General features: G+C 41.0%; 1 long non-coding RNA gene across 2 annotated transcripts in view; it reads right to left on the bottom strand.

The window, feature by feature from the left end:
• Nucleotides 1-14,822, bottom strand: part of LOC118921545 (uncharacterized) — an 81,583-nt gene that overhangs the window by 55,835 nt on the left and 10,926 nt on the right. For both annotated transcript variants that reach the window (XR_008995568.1, XR_008995569.1), the window contains exons 4-6: nucleotides 5,825-6,024; nucleotides 414-582; nucleotides 54-180 (exon numbers count right to left, since the gene is read on the bottom strand). This is a non-coding gene — a long non-coding RNA (uncharacterized LOC118921545). The remainder of the gene's footprint in view (nucleotides 1-53; nucleotides 181-413; nucleotides 583-5,824; nucleotides 6,025-14,822) is intronic.

The following is a 14,822-nucleotide window of genomic DNA, read 5'->3' as shown; positions in this document are numbered from 1 at the left end:
TCATATATTTACCTCCATTCCTACTTCCAATGCTACTGCCACCTATGGCTCACCTCTGGTACTGCAGCAGCTTCCGGCATGGCCTGGCCGCGGCTGACTTTGTCCAGGACAGCCACTTCTCCACGTGAAAGCCGGAGTGTGTTTCCTTAATCACTGTCCTGCTTCTTAGCTCTCCATGGCCTTCAGAATGAAATGGGAATTCCTTACTAAAGCACAAGTCCTTTAACATGACCTCTGATTCTATCTTCCTTCATCTCACTACTCCTTCCCTCTCACACTAAGAAACTGTTCAACCAAATTACTTTTGGCTCCGTTGGCCTGCAGGCTCCTGGAACGGCAGCCTTTTTAAGGTACTATTTCTTTTCTTAGAGCTTTCTCCTCCCTTTCCCCTGCCCTGTTATTCTGACAAATACCCTTGACTCTTCAGATCACAATTCCAGAGAGCTCTCCTCTTGCAGATATTCTGAGGAAGACAGTCTTGTCCCACCTATTTGTGTGTCTGTACCCCCGTTGATAAGGCCCAGGAGTCCAGGGATGGTGACCTTCTTGTTCTCATTGCATTTCCAGCTTCTATCACAGCATCTGGTAGACAGTAAATATTTTTAAATGGATAGATGACTAAGATAGGCTTGTAATAAGATTTGCTCTTTAAAATAAATATTGATAGAGTAATAATCTTTCCAGACAATATTTCTACATCTATGTTTAAGAATGTCAAATTAAATGTCATATTTTTGCTATTTGCATCATCACTAAATATGAATTGATGACTCCTGACTAAATGAGTAAGAGATAGAATATTCTATTATTAAGTCCTGAAGCAAAAAAATCATTATTTACTAAACAATTTTTTAAAAAATATGCTTTCTTGCGTATTTTGGTCCATATTTTTTCTTCATAAAGTGTAGAAAGCAAGTGATGTAGATTTTGCATAACTATTACACGCATAAAACCTCATCTTTTCTCTTCTACTCTCCGCCCCCCAACAAACTAGACACAAAGGAAGTAAAGAAAATCCACTGATTGACAGAAGTAAATAATACTCTTGTATCATTGGAAGAAACTATGTAGGGGTAATATGAAGAATGTAGAATTTAAGAGACTGGGGTAAATCGCAGAATTTCCAGAATCTCCTGCCTGGTCTTAGTCTATTTACATATCAATAGGTATTTACTGCTGCAGATTTCCCCCCGGGGGCCGCTGGGGCAAGAGGTAAAGAGATAATGGTCATTCTTTCCTCCTCTCTGTTCCCGGTACATAATTGGTCTGGCATCTGTCAGTCACAAAGGACACACCAATGGAGTTCCTCCTGGAAGAGGTGGGCGGGAAGTAGAGAGCACACTGTAGTTGCAGAATGTGAGTGGGGTTGGGAGGAGACTGAAGGGGCCGGGCCTGGCCAGCGAATTTGAGCAACCCGTGCACATTAAAAAACAGTTTCTCCCAACCTAATCCTTTCCTTTGACTTATTTTGGTTTCATTGGTTTCACAGGCAATTCGCCCTGGGCCAGGGAACACCCTTCCCGCCAAAAGCAAAAGACACAGTTAAACAACTCCCAGCCTAGTCTGTTTACCACTGAACAGGAAAGCAGAAAAAGATCTTCGGGGAAAGTAAAAACAAAAATTGCCTAGAAACACAGGTGGATCAGTTGTCTAGGGCAATCGTTTTTGGAGGCTGGATACAAATCATTACCGTTTTCAATAAAACCCGCCTTGTTTGTTCACCATGATAGCCCTAAATTAACCGCAGGCTATAGACATCAAATATAAAACCAGGTGATGCAACTTGATGAAATGTACTAGGTTGATTTTTAGGCATCAGCGTCATACTTGAAAAATAAGAGAGTGATTACCTTTAATCAATGCATTTTAAACTAATTTTGGGGTCCGATTTGCCAGCTTTTGTAGAGCCAGGACTAATCCCAATTGGCATCAGAAAGTCAGTCTTCACCTGGGCAGCCAGAAGCAGGAGTACGGACGGACACCTGGGCTTGACGGCTGATATTTCACCTGCTGAGACTCTCTGACTATTTCTCCTCTTACTAGACTAGACAGAGGACCGGACAAGCTTCCAGAAAATGCAAACTCTCTGCTCTGCCAACTGCGTACATATTTCACCTCCAGTGGTAAGACTATATATAGCCTTCTATTTCACTTTTTGACCAGGGGTTCCCCCTTATCTTCCCCACCTAAGTCTAGGGAGGTGAATTCCCACTAATTACCACCAGGAGACTCATCACAAAATCATCATCTTCCCAGCAACTCAGTCCCAGAAGTCTTGGCCCTAGTGAATCCCTGACAAATTGTTATTAACATGAGAACATCTTTTCTTTTGTCCAGTCGGACCCTGCTCTCAAATTGTTACGTTCACTCTTACAAATCTCAAATGCCTAAATGTTTCCTCACCACAAACTTTCAAAATTCCTTCACTAATGGTTGCAGAAGTAGAATTAAAGAATCAGTTTTATGAAAACCAATTGCACCATGACTTAGTACCTGGAGAAGAGACCACCCAACCACACATTTAGCAGAGAAAGCAGAGTATCTTGTAACAGTTGCACATCAGTTGGTTTTGTGACTTGGAGACTGAGTCTATCAAGTTTCCATATCAATCTGAGATGCTCCCTTACGGGGGAATATGCAATGTTTTAATCAACTGTAACATCTTGCTTACTGTCTTAGAAACCTAAAGACATCTGTGACACTGACACTAGCACAGGGAATCTTAAACTCGGTAGTGATAGGGATAATGGCAGGAAAGTGCCAGCGATTCCAGATCCAGTAAGGGCTATTCCTCTCAGCCTTAGATGGGAGCTCTCTAACACACCACCTTGGGGACAACTGGGAAAAGTCCCTGTGGTGATGGGGTGTATATTCCAGAGTGAAGAGATAGACAATAAGCAAAGAAATAGGACATTTATAATGTGTCAGATGGTATAAGCCAGACAGAGAGATAAGGGAGGCTGGGGAGTGCCAGAAGGAGGGAGGGGTTGGGTGGTCAAGAAAATCCTGCTGTCTTACTACAGTGATGGAAAGTGACCGCATTGGGGTATGGGTGGGGACTTGATAATATGGGTAAATGTAGTAACCACATTGTTTTCTCATGTGAAACCTTCATAAGAGTGTATATCAATAATACCTTAATAAAAAAGAAAAAAGAAAAAAAAAGCTTGCTGAAAAAAATATCTGAGCTGAAATATGAGGGAAGTGGCAAGCCAGTTTTCCTATTCCTCTAAAAAGGACCATTTGATTTTATAATTCTTTTCATGGATTTCATGTTTTAAAACATTTCACTTTCCAAGAATTTAAAGTTCTGGTTAAAGGTCAAAATACATTCCCTTTGTAAGAAGCCGTCAGAATGCAGATAAAAATTGGGCGCTTGGCATTCATAGCAGAAGGCTAAATTCAACCAGCAAAAGGACCCTCACTTCATGATTATTCCAGCTCCAGGTTTCTACAGGGATGGTTGCAGTCCAATGAGACATGCAATGTTCTCAACAAAAGCCCCCAGAGGACAAAGAGCACTATGTTGCTCAGTGACGTATCCTGCGACATAGTAGGTGCTTAATAAATTTCTGTTGCATTCGATTTCTTGAACTTATGCCATTCAACTGGAGCATTCATTGATCACTGGGATTGATTTTTCCACTTAAGATCTGCTTTGTCCACGATTACAAGTTTCCATTTTTCTTGGCCATCCTTGTTTCCAGCTCATCACTGGCCACGATTGTTCTCTCAGTTGAGGCACATGAGAAATTACTGAATGCATCAGCATGATGAGAAATCAGCGATGTAACAATGCCAGATGTAGGCAGGGTGGGGTGTATTTTTCTCTAAATGGAACTATTAGATAAAGAGAACTCCCCAAATATATCAAAATGCACGTTTGGAGAGTTGGATATCCAAAGGGAGGGACCAGCTATTCACAGAAAATAAAGCCACTTCCTTTTCAGTCCCCTACTGATTTTAGCTGTTTCAAAAAGAAGGTACAGAACCGCACAGATCTTTCCAAATATCCATGCTTATCGCTAGTGGTTTGATCTTAAGGGCTGCTGAAGACACATTCTGATTTCTCTTCCAGTTCATTTCTCAGATTTGTACTGGATGCCATTTACCAGGGTTGGGTTTATATTTTCCCAGTATGTGCTTCCTACAAAGATCTGCTGCTGACAGCGATTATTTTAAATTCTATTTCTTAAAGCATGTATTCTCCTATTTGGCCATTTTCTACATTTTATCATATCCAAACCTATCATGGATGGCAACTGCCACAAATCCCTGTGGGAAAAGATCTTTGTGAAGAAAGGTAGATCTGGGAAGAATATCAACCGGTACTGAATACTTTTAGAGAGATCTTTTCTCCCCTCCCTTTTTTCTGAAAGAACTCCCCACCCCCACTCAAAAAAAATGAAACAAAGCTGCTTCACCAAAGATGGGTTATACAGTCATCAACCACTGAGTGCCTATTACATGCAAGGCATTTTTCTAGAACCTGATTGCTATGACATATGGTGTGGCATCTTAACAAAAATTTTCTTCTTTCAGTGGGTCAAGGGATGGGGGCAGAGGCTATCATAAGTCCATGCGCCTATCTGGCTTTCCCTAGCTGGATTTGGACTTGAATTTATACCAATTTGACTTCCATCTAAATTCATTTATTGGCTCCTCATTATGTGTCACCCCTGATTTTTAAAAAAATAACAGAAAACACTTAAAAGTTTAAACTCCTTAGGTTAAAAGCTTCACCCTTTCCTCTGAGATACAGCCTTTGCCATTCCCCGTGGGCTGCATACAGATCTAAATGGAAAATACAGAGGGAAACTTGTGCCTGGCAATGAAAGCACTCATAGGTTAATGTCCATTTTGAATGGTAAAGGTATTCTTCTATAAGCAGTTCATGAATTGTTCTTCAGGTTATTTCATCAGTTTGCAGAATGCCAGTTAAGTCTCTATTACCTATATACATAGAGGCAATCAACTCTGGGGTTACATTCCCACTGTTGATAGGCAAGGATTATTCACAGGCTCATTCCCAACCAGTACTGAAGCCACGGTGGCCCAACTAGACCCAGCATTGTGGCCATCAAGGGGGACCCCATGCTGTCTCCTTAAACTACAGAGACTTCATCACTCATGGTGAAAATGGTAGAAAAATGCAGCTTGTCACACATTTGCTGCAAGTGGACAATTCCTGCCAAGCGGACACACATAAGTTTGCTTCCTCTGATGGCACCGGATAATATAACTCACTGCTGAAACAGTGTTGCCAGGAAAAGAAGGAAAAATATGAACTTGTTGAGCTAAGGATAATATTACAAAAACAAGGAATGAGCAATGAGGCCATTTCTGCATATGTCTACATTTCAGTTGGCAAACTGCAATCTGGAGATGTGCAAGCACCGCCACAGCCACTGTCTAACCTGGGATTCTGTTCGCAGGTGTGAGCTGAGCACTTTGCCCAAGGACCTCTGCAGATAATTACTGGGTTAAACAAACAAACAAACAAAACCTTCTTACCCTCCCTAACCAGTACATACATGAGGAGTGTAACAAATAAAATGAAAAAAAAAAAGAAATCAGCCTTGCAAGCAACTGCCCAATGTAAGTCATTACTTGCCAAGTGCCTATAACTTTTATCTATAATGATTCTTCACGGCATGACATTCACTTCCAAGTAGATGTCTTGATAAATGTGGCCTCAAAACCCATGCCTGAGAAAAAGCTGAGTGAGGAAGAAATTATTCTATTTCACACCGGTGTGACCATCTGCGAGCTCGTACACAAGCCATGAGTGGACTGAACACATCTGCAATGTTTGAAAACCTACCTGCTTGCGGATGCTTTAAAGGCAATGTATGAAACATCAATTTCTTGGGATCTTTCCCGGCACCCATCATTGTAGGCACTCATTTAGTCATCCAGGAAAGATTCTGGGTCACGTACTAGATGCCAGGTACCGTGCTAAGAACTGAAATACAGAGGTTCGCACATCTGACAGACGCTGCCCTCACAGAACTTATCTTGTAGCTGTGAAGGGAAACAGTTACAAAGTGATCACACGAATGCATAATTGCACATAATACTTCCCCATCTCTTCCTTGATTCTCTAGTAAAATGAAGTGCTCCTTTTTCTGTTCTCCTATAGTAATTTTCTGGTTTCTCCATTCAGCACTTACTACTGCCTGCCTTGTTAATATTAAATCAGGCCCATGTCTCTTATTGGCCTACGATCTGCTCAAGAATAAGTTTCACACACCCCCTCCCTTCCACCTCTTACCTACCCCATGCCTGCCATTTCTACCACAATGACATATATATTTCATATGACTGACATATCAAGTTGACCCATTTACTAGCTTTTCTCTGTATGTCAAACTCATTTCATTTCTTAGTGCCTCAATTTATACTGTAGGAAGAATATATCCCAGCCCTGTGGAGCATTTAGACTCTTAAGGATGAATTGGAAATCCTTAACATAAAGGCATCAGGATATAAGAACCCCTTAGAAGCAAAACAATCAGCCCAAAGGCATTAATCATTTGCATGGGAAGAGGGACAATTTTATTGGACCTAAGGACCCGAAGTTGTATCAGCGCTGGTTGATATCCATATCCAGTTTTTGGTAAAATGGGAAAATAAAGGTAGAGCGGTGGATTTTTCATAGGCTAAATTTATTCAACTTATGTTGAGCTTATCTTTCCTAAAGTGTTCCTTTTTAATGTACTAATGATGATAATGGAGTAGTTTTTAAAGAGCGTTTTATCTGTTAATGTTTAAATGAAAGGCAATCTATATGAGTCTGTGTTTTTCTTCTGGAGTTTTACTGTTCCATAAAATCCAGTTATCTGGGAAACACTGGCCTGTGGTATCTGCTCCCACTGGCTGGAACAGTTAGCAGCAAAAAGTCGGCCCAGATCCAGGGAATTTCAGAAGATAATTTCCTTGGCAGGAAGCCCACCAAATTCAAAGATAGATACTGAAGACAGATATAGTTGGCCTCTCCCTTGGTCGATATTTTTTTTAAACAGAGAAAATAAAATTAGCATTTTCCATGGTGCTTACAGCTGAGGACATGATTATAGGTCAGCTGAAGAGAGGAGAGAAAAAAAGGGGCATAGGGAATAGGGAATCAAGAGAAGGAAGACATGAAGGCAACAGAACGTATAGAATGAAGAACGAATAAAAGGTTTAGTTTGTGGTGGGGGGTGTGGATAAAGGGAGAAAATAAAAATAAGAAATTGAATTGGTGTGTGTATAGGTGCGAGGGCACACATACGAAGACCACAATTGCCGCTGAAAATACAGAAGCCAGTAGCTCAGGAACTCAGTGTTGCCTGATTTTTCTTTGCTTCAGTTTCGTCAATCAGGCAATAGCCGAACTCAGGGGTCAGGAACCCTAAAATGAATTATTTTCCTGACCCACCAGTGTCCTCATCTTTGCTTGTAATGTCTGCTTTCTTCCAGGGCTGAGAAGATTAGTTAAAATGGAGTAGATACACACCTCAGACATCAATGAAGGACTGTGACCCCATTCTTAGGGACGAAAGAATATCACATTTCTGGACTTCTCCTCCCTAAACTACTGGTTGGGGCAGGGGGTGTGAGCAAAGCAAAGGAAAACAAAACCCAAACCATGTTTGCTCCTAAGCCTTTCCTCCAACTTCTTTCTTCTCTTGCCAAGGATGAAAGGAGTTATTAAGCATAGATGCTTATATGTGGGTTTTTTTTTTTTGGTCTATGTCCACAGAAAACATCCCTACCACTTAGAAACAAGTCTGCCCATAATTTGATGCTCAGCTCAAGGATTCTACTGTATTCCTGTGGATTTCTGCTACTTTCTTCTGCAGAGAATGCTCTTGAGAGCTAGAAGCTCTTCTCTGTTCCTGAAGTCAGTGTTCTCAGATCTACCAAGAAGGCCTGAGGGAGCGTACATGCGGAGGGCGCTCAAGGAACAAGGACAAGTTCCCGCCTTTGGGGTCCACAGGCTGGAAAACCAAGACCGAGGACCATCCTGCCAGAAGGGTCCCCTTCCTGCCTCATTATTTCCTTCAAGTTGAACCACCCATTGGATAAATATGGTGGATCCATTTGTCCCTCCAGGTCTTTCCCCATTTGCTTTTCTTTTGGGGGAGAAATAAATCTTTTGTTCATAGGATAAGCATTGCCTTGCAGTTTCAAGCCTAAATCATGCCACATTTGGAAGTTGGGAGGGATGGTCAAGAGCCACTTTGAAGGAAAGATCATGTTCACTATCTCTGGGATGTGGCTGGGTTATACTGCATTTCTCCTCACCCCATGGTGGGAGTGAGGTTTAATATCCATGTAATAAAGATTTTCCCCAGCAGGTGGCAGTCATCACACACAGCTCAAATGTCCAGCCATCAGCTTTCTTTCAAATTTATAATTCAAAAGAACTTAGGAGTAAATCCTACAATTTTTTTGCACCCTGAATTTGCTACCCAGTCTCCAATTCACAAAGCTTATAGGATTAGTCATAACACAAGAGTTTTGAGTTCACATGGTAACTCAAATTTTGCTGAAGATGGAAGCAACTGGCAAATATTTCCCATGGAACTGAGGCCTTTCATTATACTCTCTGTTCAACTCTTGTTTTCCGTTTTATTAATTTTTAAAAATTTCATTTACCTGGGATAATTTTGTTCTTAGAATTTTTTCACACTTTATATTTAGTCTGAAAAAAACAAGGATTTTGCCGTGAATTTTGCAGTATTGTCATTGTGTATTTTAGCTTAATTTATATCTATGCTCATGAAATACAACTGAAACCATGGTGAAACATTTGTACACACTCTCACAAAACTGAGATGACCGATATGCTCTCTTTCGGTACAGATATTTGGGCAATTTTCAGGTATAGATTATGTTGCCAGCATACCATGATGATGGATAAAATATTTTCTGAAATCCAATATTTCTTTCTTATCACAGACCTGTGCATGCAGTTTATGCTTATAAGCTTTGAAATTACTAGCTTATTACGGTTTTTCACTTTGCTTCTCTATACAAAGGGAGAAGTGTATGTGTATATATTTTACTTTAATCAATTAATCTTGTGGAATGTAATAAATGGAATTATTTTTATCTTTACTGGTACACTTTTTGAACCAATCCTATCATAGATACTGACTAAATGAGTACCAAATTTGTTTCCTTTTCCTGGACAAAAAACCAAACGACATTTCCCAGCTTCCTTAGATGTGGGTGGGGGCCCAAGTAGCTGATCTTGACCAATGGAATGTGAGCGGGTCTGTGCCACTTACAAACCAAGGCACTAAGAATGAGTGTGTGTGAGGGGATACATACATGTGCCTTTTTTCACACCCTCATTCTGCCCACAGTATGTTGGCTTCATAATGCAGGAATGACCGTGAAGCCAGGTGTTGAAGATGGAGGCACCATCTTCCCTTTACAGCACAGGAGGAGAATAAATTCCTGAGTCACCTCTTGGAGGAGAAACCCAACCAAGAAAAACTACTAAAACTTGAACCAACTAGATACAAGTTTTTGTTATATTAAAACACTAAGATTCAGGCATTATTATTATTATTATTTTTACAACAGCATGTCCTGAGTAAATCATAAAAATAACTTCTTTTTCTCAAGTTTGCACGTACCAGTTAGTATACCAATGAAATGCCTATGCATAGATAAAATGAGTTAGGTTGCACATTATTTTGATATAAACACAGGATCATTTTTCATCTGAGGATGCTCTAACATTATATATCTCCTATACTTATTTTTATAATTTTAGGTTTATGAGTGGCTCTTTTACTACATATATATGAGGACAGGCTCTTGGCCCATTTCAGCAATACTGCCAGCTTGTTCTACAGGCCTTTCTCCATCCTTAATTAATTGATTCCAGGAACCTCTGCCAAACACTTTCCAATTTCTCATTGTTTCCTCATTTAGAATTTGTAATCACAATTCATCTAATGGCTTACCATTTTTAAGGCAATATCAACTATTTGATTAGAAATGTAGTGATTGTTTTAACCCTTCCTAAGGAAGCAATGCTTGATGAGGAAACCAGGAGTGGAACTAGATTAGTACCCAGAACTCCAGAAAGTCTGGTTCATGAGGCAAAGTATTTACATTTACTCTCCTAAGTCTAGCTAATGGTTAGAAACTGAAGACCTGGAATGCTACCAACTCCCTTCTGAGGATGCTTAAAGACGTCAGCAGTGTGATCTGGATCAGGGGAACAAGGGGCGAGCTTAATTATCTTAGGCTGGATTTTAGGCTGTTTCACTTGCAGCCGCGCTTTCTCCATCTACAGAGTAGGCATTATCTAATATGTCAATTTTCAAGGTGAACATCCTTAAGACAAAAGGCATTAATATACTAAGATACAAGTTTTCAAGTCCATAGTAGAACTGACCATTTTTTTAAAGGCTTTAGGAATCACCACTCACAGGAAAGATAAGAATCCATCTAACTGTACTAGTGTTCATAAACAGAGATGGTCTATAAAATCCATGAAATGTCTTACATGTCTTAATCTAGTTTTCATACATTTTTAAGAATGTGTACATAAGAAATTGAATCACAACCAAAAGGTGGCAAGATTAAAATCTCTTGCTCATAAAGGACATGTCCATAAGTACTTTGGCATTAGCGCCACCCTAGACTTAGGGCCCCATTGCCTCCAAATAGTTGACTGTGTATATACATATACGGATGTCCTGAATGTGCAGATATATCTTATTTCACTTCCTGGTTAAGGACATGGCTCTGGAGTCAGGTTGACTTCAAATCCCAGCCCCACACAATGACTACCGGGGTGACCTTGAGTATATTTCTTAACACCACCGGACCCTCAGTATGCTCATCTGAAGAATGAAGAATGATTTGTCTCAAGAGTGGTTAGGAGGAGGAATGTGAATTATCTCTGGGAAACACTCTGCACAGTTGCAGGCACACAGCAAGGGCTCACCAAATATGAGCTATTTTTATTATCCTTCCTCTGCATGCTTGGGCGGTCCACTTCATTCCCTTTAAATCGGCCGAGCCCTCCCACAGAGGGGGCCCGGCCTGCACAGCGGCTACTGTGGGGATCTAGGCTTTCCCTCCAGAACTCTCTCTCCCACACCACCCTTCATTACTCTACTCTTTTTCCACCTTGGCTCCCACAAAATGCCTCACAGGGAAAGAAACATGCTCTTTTCTTGTGCCAGTTTCTTTATCTGCCCCATAATACTTCTTTGGACTTTTAATACCTCAGTAGGGAAAATGAATTCTCCTATTATGCTAGCTTGACTCAGTATCTAATGTGTTAGCCAAAATCTTGGCTCTCCCAGGGCCACCTTCCATCCCAACATATCATGAAAGAGTTGACCTCTAAAATACATATATTTGAATTATAATTATAGGGCGATTCATTCCATTATGATTACTAGGACTGTTATAATAATTCACTCAGATTAACTGACTTCCTAACCATTGTAATAATAAAACCTTTTTGGCAAAAGGCATTTATGTAATGTATTCAATTATTCTAATTATCTTACATAGTCTCCATTTTTGTCCACCATTTCTCTATTTTAAAAAGTACTGGGAATAATTTTATAGGAAATAGTCCTATTTCCAATTGCACAGAACACCTTGATTTCTTTTTTTAACTACTTAGTGTACTTTAGAAGTTAAGAGTTTATAGTTCTACACTATTCTGACTCAGCTACTGGTTTTTTGCTACTGCTGCTGACAATGCTAATAAGTGGTGATCCATTGGCATTCTACTGCGTAGTCAACTGGGAAGTTCATCCCAAGGAAGGCTTGCTTCTGGGTGCATTGGCATTCTTTTCCTCGCACTAGGTGTAACCGATGCCAGGTGAAGTAGCAGAGGCTCGCTCTGGACCATGGCTAGGCAGCAAGGGCCCCCAGCAGGCTCCTGGGCCACAGGAGTGGGGAGGCGCCCAGCGTTCTAGCGCTCGGGTGGATCTGACCATCAGGATGGATGCAACAGAGAGCTCTCATCCGGGTTCCTACCCCTGCACCCTAATTGTGCTCTCCACCCCCACCCTGAGCTCCCAAGCCCTCCAGCCAGGCTAGCGCCTCCGGTTTCCTTTCCTCCCTGAGTCTGTCTTGCCAGGAATAAACGGAATGTTTGTATGTGTGTCCCTAGGAAGGGGAGCAGAGGTGGGGGATTATCAATCATGGCTTATTTTCTCTGAAGATAGAGAAGTTTCTTTATCTTTTTGTATCTGATTCTGTCATTCTTGGCAGAAAACACATGACACCTCAATAATGGATACATAAAGAGAGTTGAAGTGTATTCTGGGGGTCAGAGAATAAAAAAACCCATTACCAGCCCTGGTCTGTAGTTGCCCAGTGCGGACTGTAAGCTGGAAGGACGAGGCACCCGGCAGGAGCGTGGCCGTCAGAAGAGGAATAGCTCTGGCCAGCCGTGGTCAGGCAGAGAGCTCACGGGAATGAATGCCTATGACTCTCTCCCCCCAGCCTACAAACTCTTCACCAGGGCCTCTCTGGACAAACGCAACCTGAAGACAGAGGGCAAGGGAGTCCTGCTAATGCCGCCCACAGATGCCGACATCCCAGACCACAGAGCCTGAATGAGCCAGTTGGGAAGTTCAAATGGAGAATCATCATCACATGAACAAATCTCTTAAAAAACAAGCCACACACTATCTCCTGTGCAAACTGTAATTACTTTTCAAAGCACAGTTCAAGTGTGGCCTCTTGGGAGAGCTTCCCGGGGACTCTAGTTTTTACTGGTCTCTCTCTTATTTGGATTTCTAGCCCTTGTACTTTGTCTTGATATTTCTCTTTATATATACAAAGAAAGGGAGCTATAATATTGGAAAATAATTTGGAGTATTTCTTTTTATAGTATATTGGCATTTAGTTGGAGGCTATATCAATGAATAGTTCTTTCATATTTAATAGTGTTATCTTTAAAAACATTAATTACATATCTCAGTACTTAAAAAAAATTCTCTGACCTTCCTAGCCCTGTGGGCACTTCACTGCTTTTCAGTTTTATTCAGACACTATTTTATTAATTATGTTCTATGGTTCCAAACCTGTAATGTGAGACAATGAGGATATAACTTCTAAACTCAGGAGCTTCTATTCTTAGTTTTCATTAATTAATTTATTCATTTATTCAGCATTTTAGTGTGTATCCACTACATGTCAAATACCGTTCTGGCACTGGAATTACAACAGTGATAGAAAAACAGACATGGTACTACATAGAATGTACAATCTAACAGGGGAGAAGCTATCCAAAAAGAATTCAATGAGCATATATAAAATCACAACTATGATAAGTCAATAAAAACAAGGATAAAAAGTGCCATGAGTGGGGAGGATGGGTGGGAAGGGAGGGAGAAGGGGGGGAAGAAGAAAGGGGGCCTTACGATTAGCATGTATAATGTCGGGGGGACACGGGGAGGGCTGTACAACACAGAGAAGACAAGTAGTGATTCTACAGCATCTTCCTACGCTGATGGACAGTGACTAATGGGGTGTGTGCGGGGGGACTTGGGGAAGCGGGGAGTCTAGTAAACATAATGTTCCTCATGTAACTGTAGATTAATGATACCAAAATTAAAAGAAAAAGCGCAATGAGGACAAATAATAGAGGGAATTGACTTAGGAGGTCAGAGAAGGCTTCTCTAAGCACATGATCATTAATGAGAACCCAAAAGTGTAAGAGTGAATTACATGACTGCTAGTTGGAGCATTCTAACCACAGGGAACAGCAAAACCTGTGTCTCCAAACATAGGGTGGTGACAGGGAGGAGCCAAGGAAGGCAGCAGGTTAGGGGAGACGACGAACCTGGGGACAGAGGAAAGGCCAGGAACCACCTGCAGGGTAGGGATTGGCGAGGATTTTCGGTCTTTACGTGAAGAGCAATGGAAAGCCATCGGGGGTTTAGGTAGCGCGGCTAACACGGTCAGATTTGCAATTGAAAATCATCTTTTTGACTTCTCTGTCGAATAGGCAGGTTGATGTGAGGGGTCATTGTGGCTTGGGCTAGGACACAGTGGGAGAGGGAGAAGTGAATGAATTTGAGTGACATGGCGGAGATAAAATCCATTAAGAACTTGGTGAACCATTGGATGTGGAAGTGAGAAATACAAAAACAGGAAGAAAGTTTCTCTCCTGCATTAGTAAAATGAGGGAGGAGCTCATCATTGCAATCATTTAGAAACACCAGAATAGAACCAGACACGGACCAGCAGAGCCCTGTGACATACAATGTAATCTAAGGGTTATAATAACTTATCAACAAGACATGATAGAAGCACAGAGGAGTAGGAATCATGCTGCATCATGTTTTATAATGTAACCAGAGCCAGGACATTGTCCAGTGGCATGACCATAGTCCTATTCTAGCTCTAAGGACAAGTTAAATGTCTACAGATACAAAAAACCTAATGTGATTTCTAAAGATAATCCACTTAATGTAAGATCTTTCGGTACCTATTTGCTAGGAAAATAGGGGAATGTGTTCTCCCTTTGCACTTGGAAAAATTGAGATTTGTGGCAGTTAATAACTTGGCCAAGGTTATATACTCTAAGTCAGCAGAAAAGAGAAGGAAAAACAATCAAGATTCAAAGAACTGGAAGGAAATTTAGAGATCCTTTGACCTAGTGCCTTCATGGACCAAGAGTAGAATTTTTGTCAAGGTCTGTCAGGTGGTTAGTAATAGAGTTATAACTAGAACCCAAGTGTCTTGACTGTCAGCCCTGTGTTTTTTTTCACTTCAGCACTATCACTGGGTTTTAAGCTAATGCCCCACTGTTCAGTGATTTGGCCTCTCCCAGGAGC

This window comes from Manis pentadactyla, unplaced genomic scaffold (genome assembly GCF_030020395.1).
Source record: "Manis pentadactyla isolate mManPen7 unplaced genomic scaffold, mManPen7.hap1 scaffold_297, whole genome shotgun sequence".
Classification (NCBI taxonomy): Eukaryota; Metazoa; Chordata; class Mammalia; order Pholidota; family Manidae; genus Manis; species Manis pentadactyla.
Note: the sequence above shows the minus strand (reverse complement) of the source record. Positions and strands in the feature narration are given on the sequence as shown.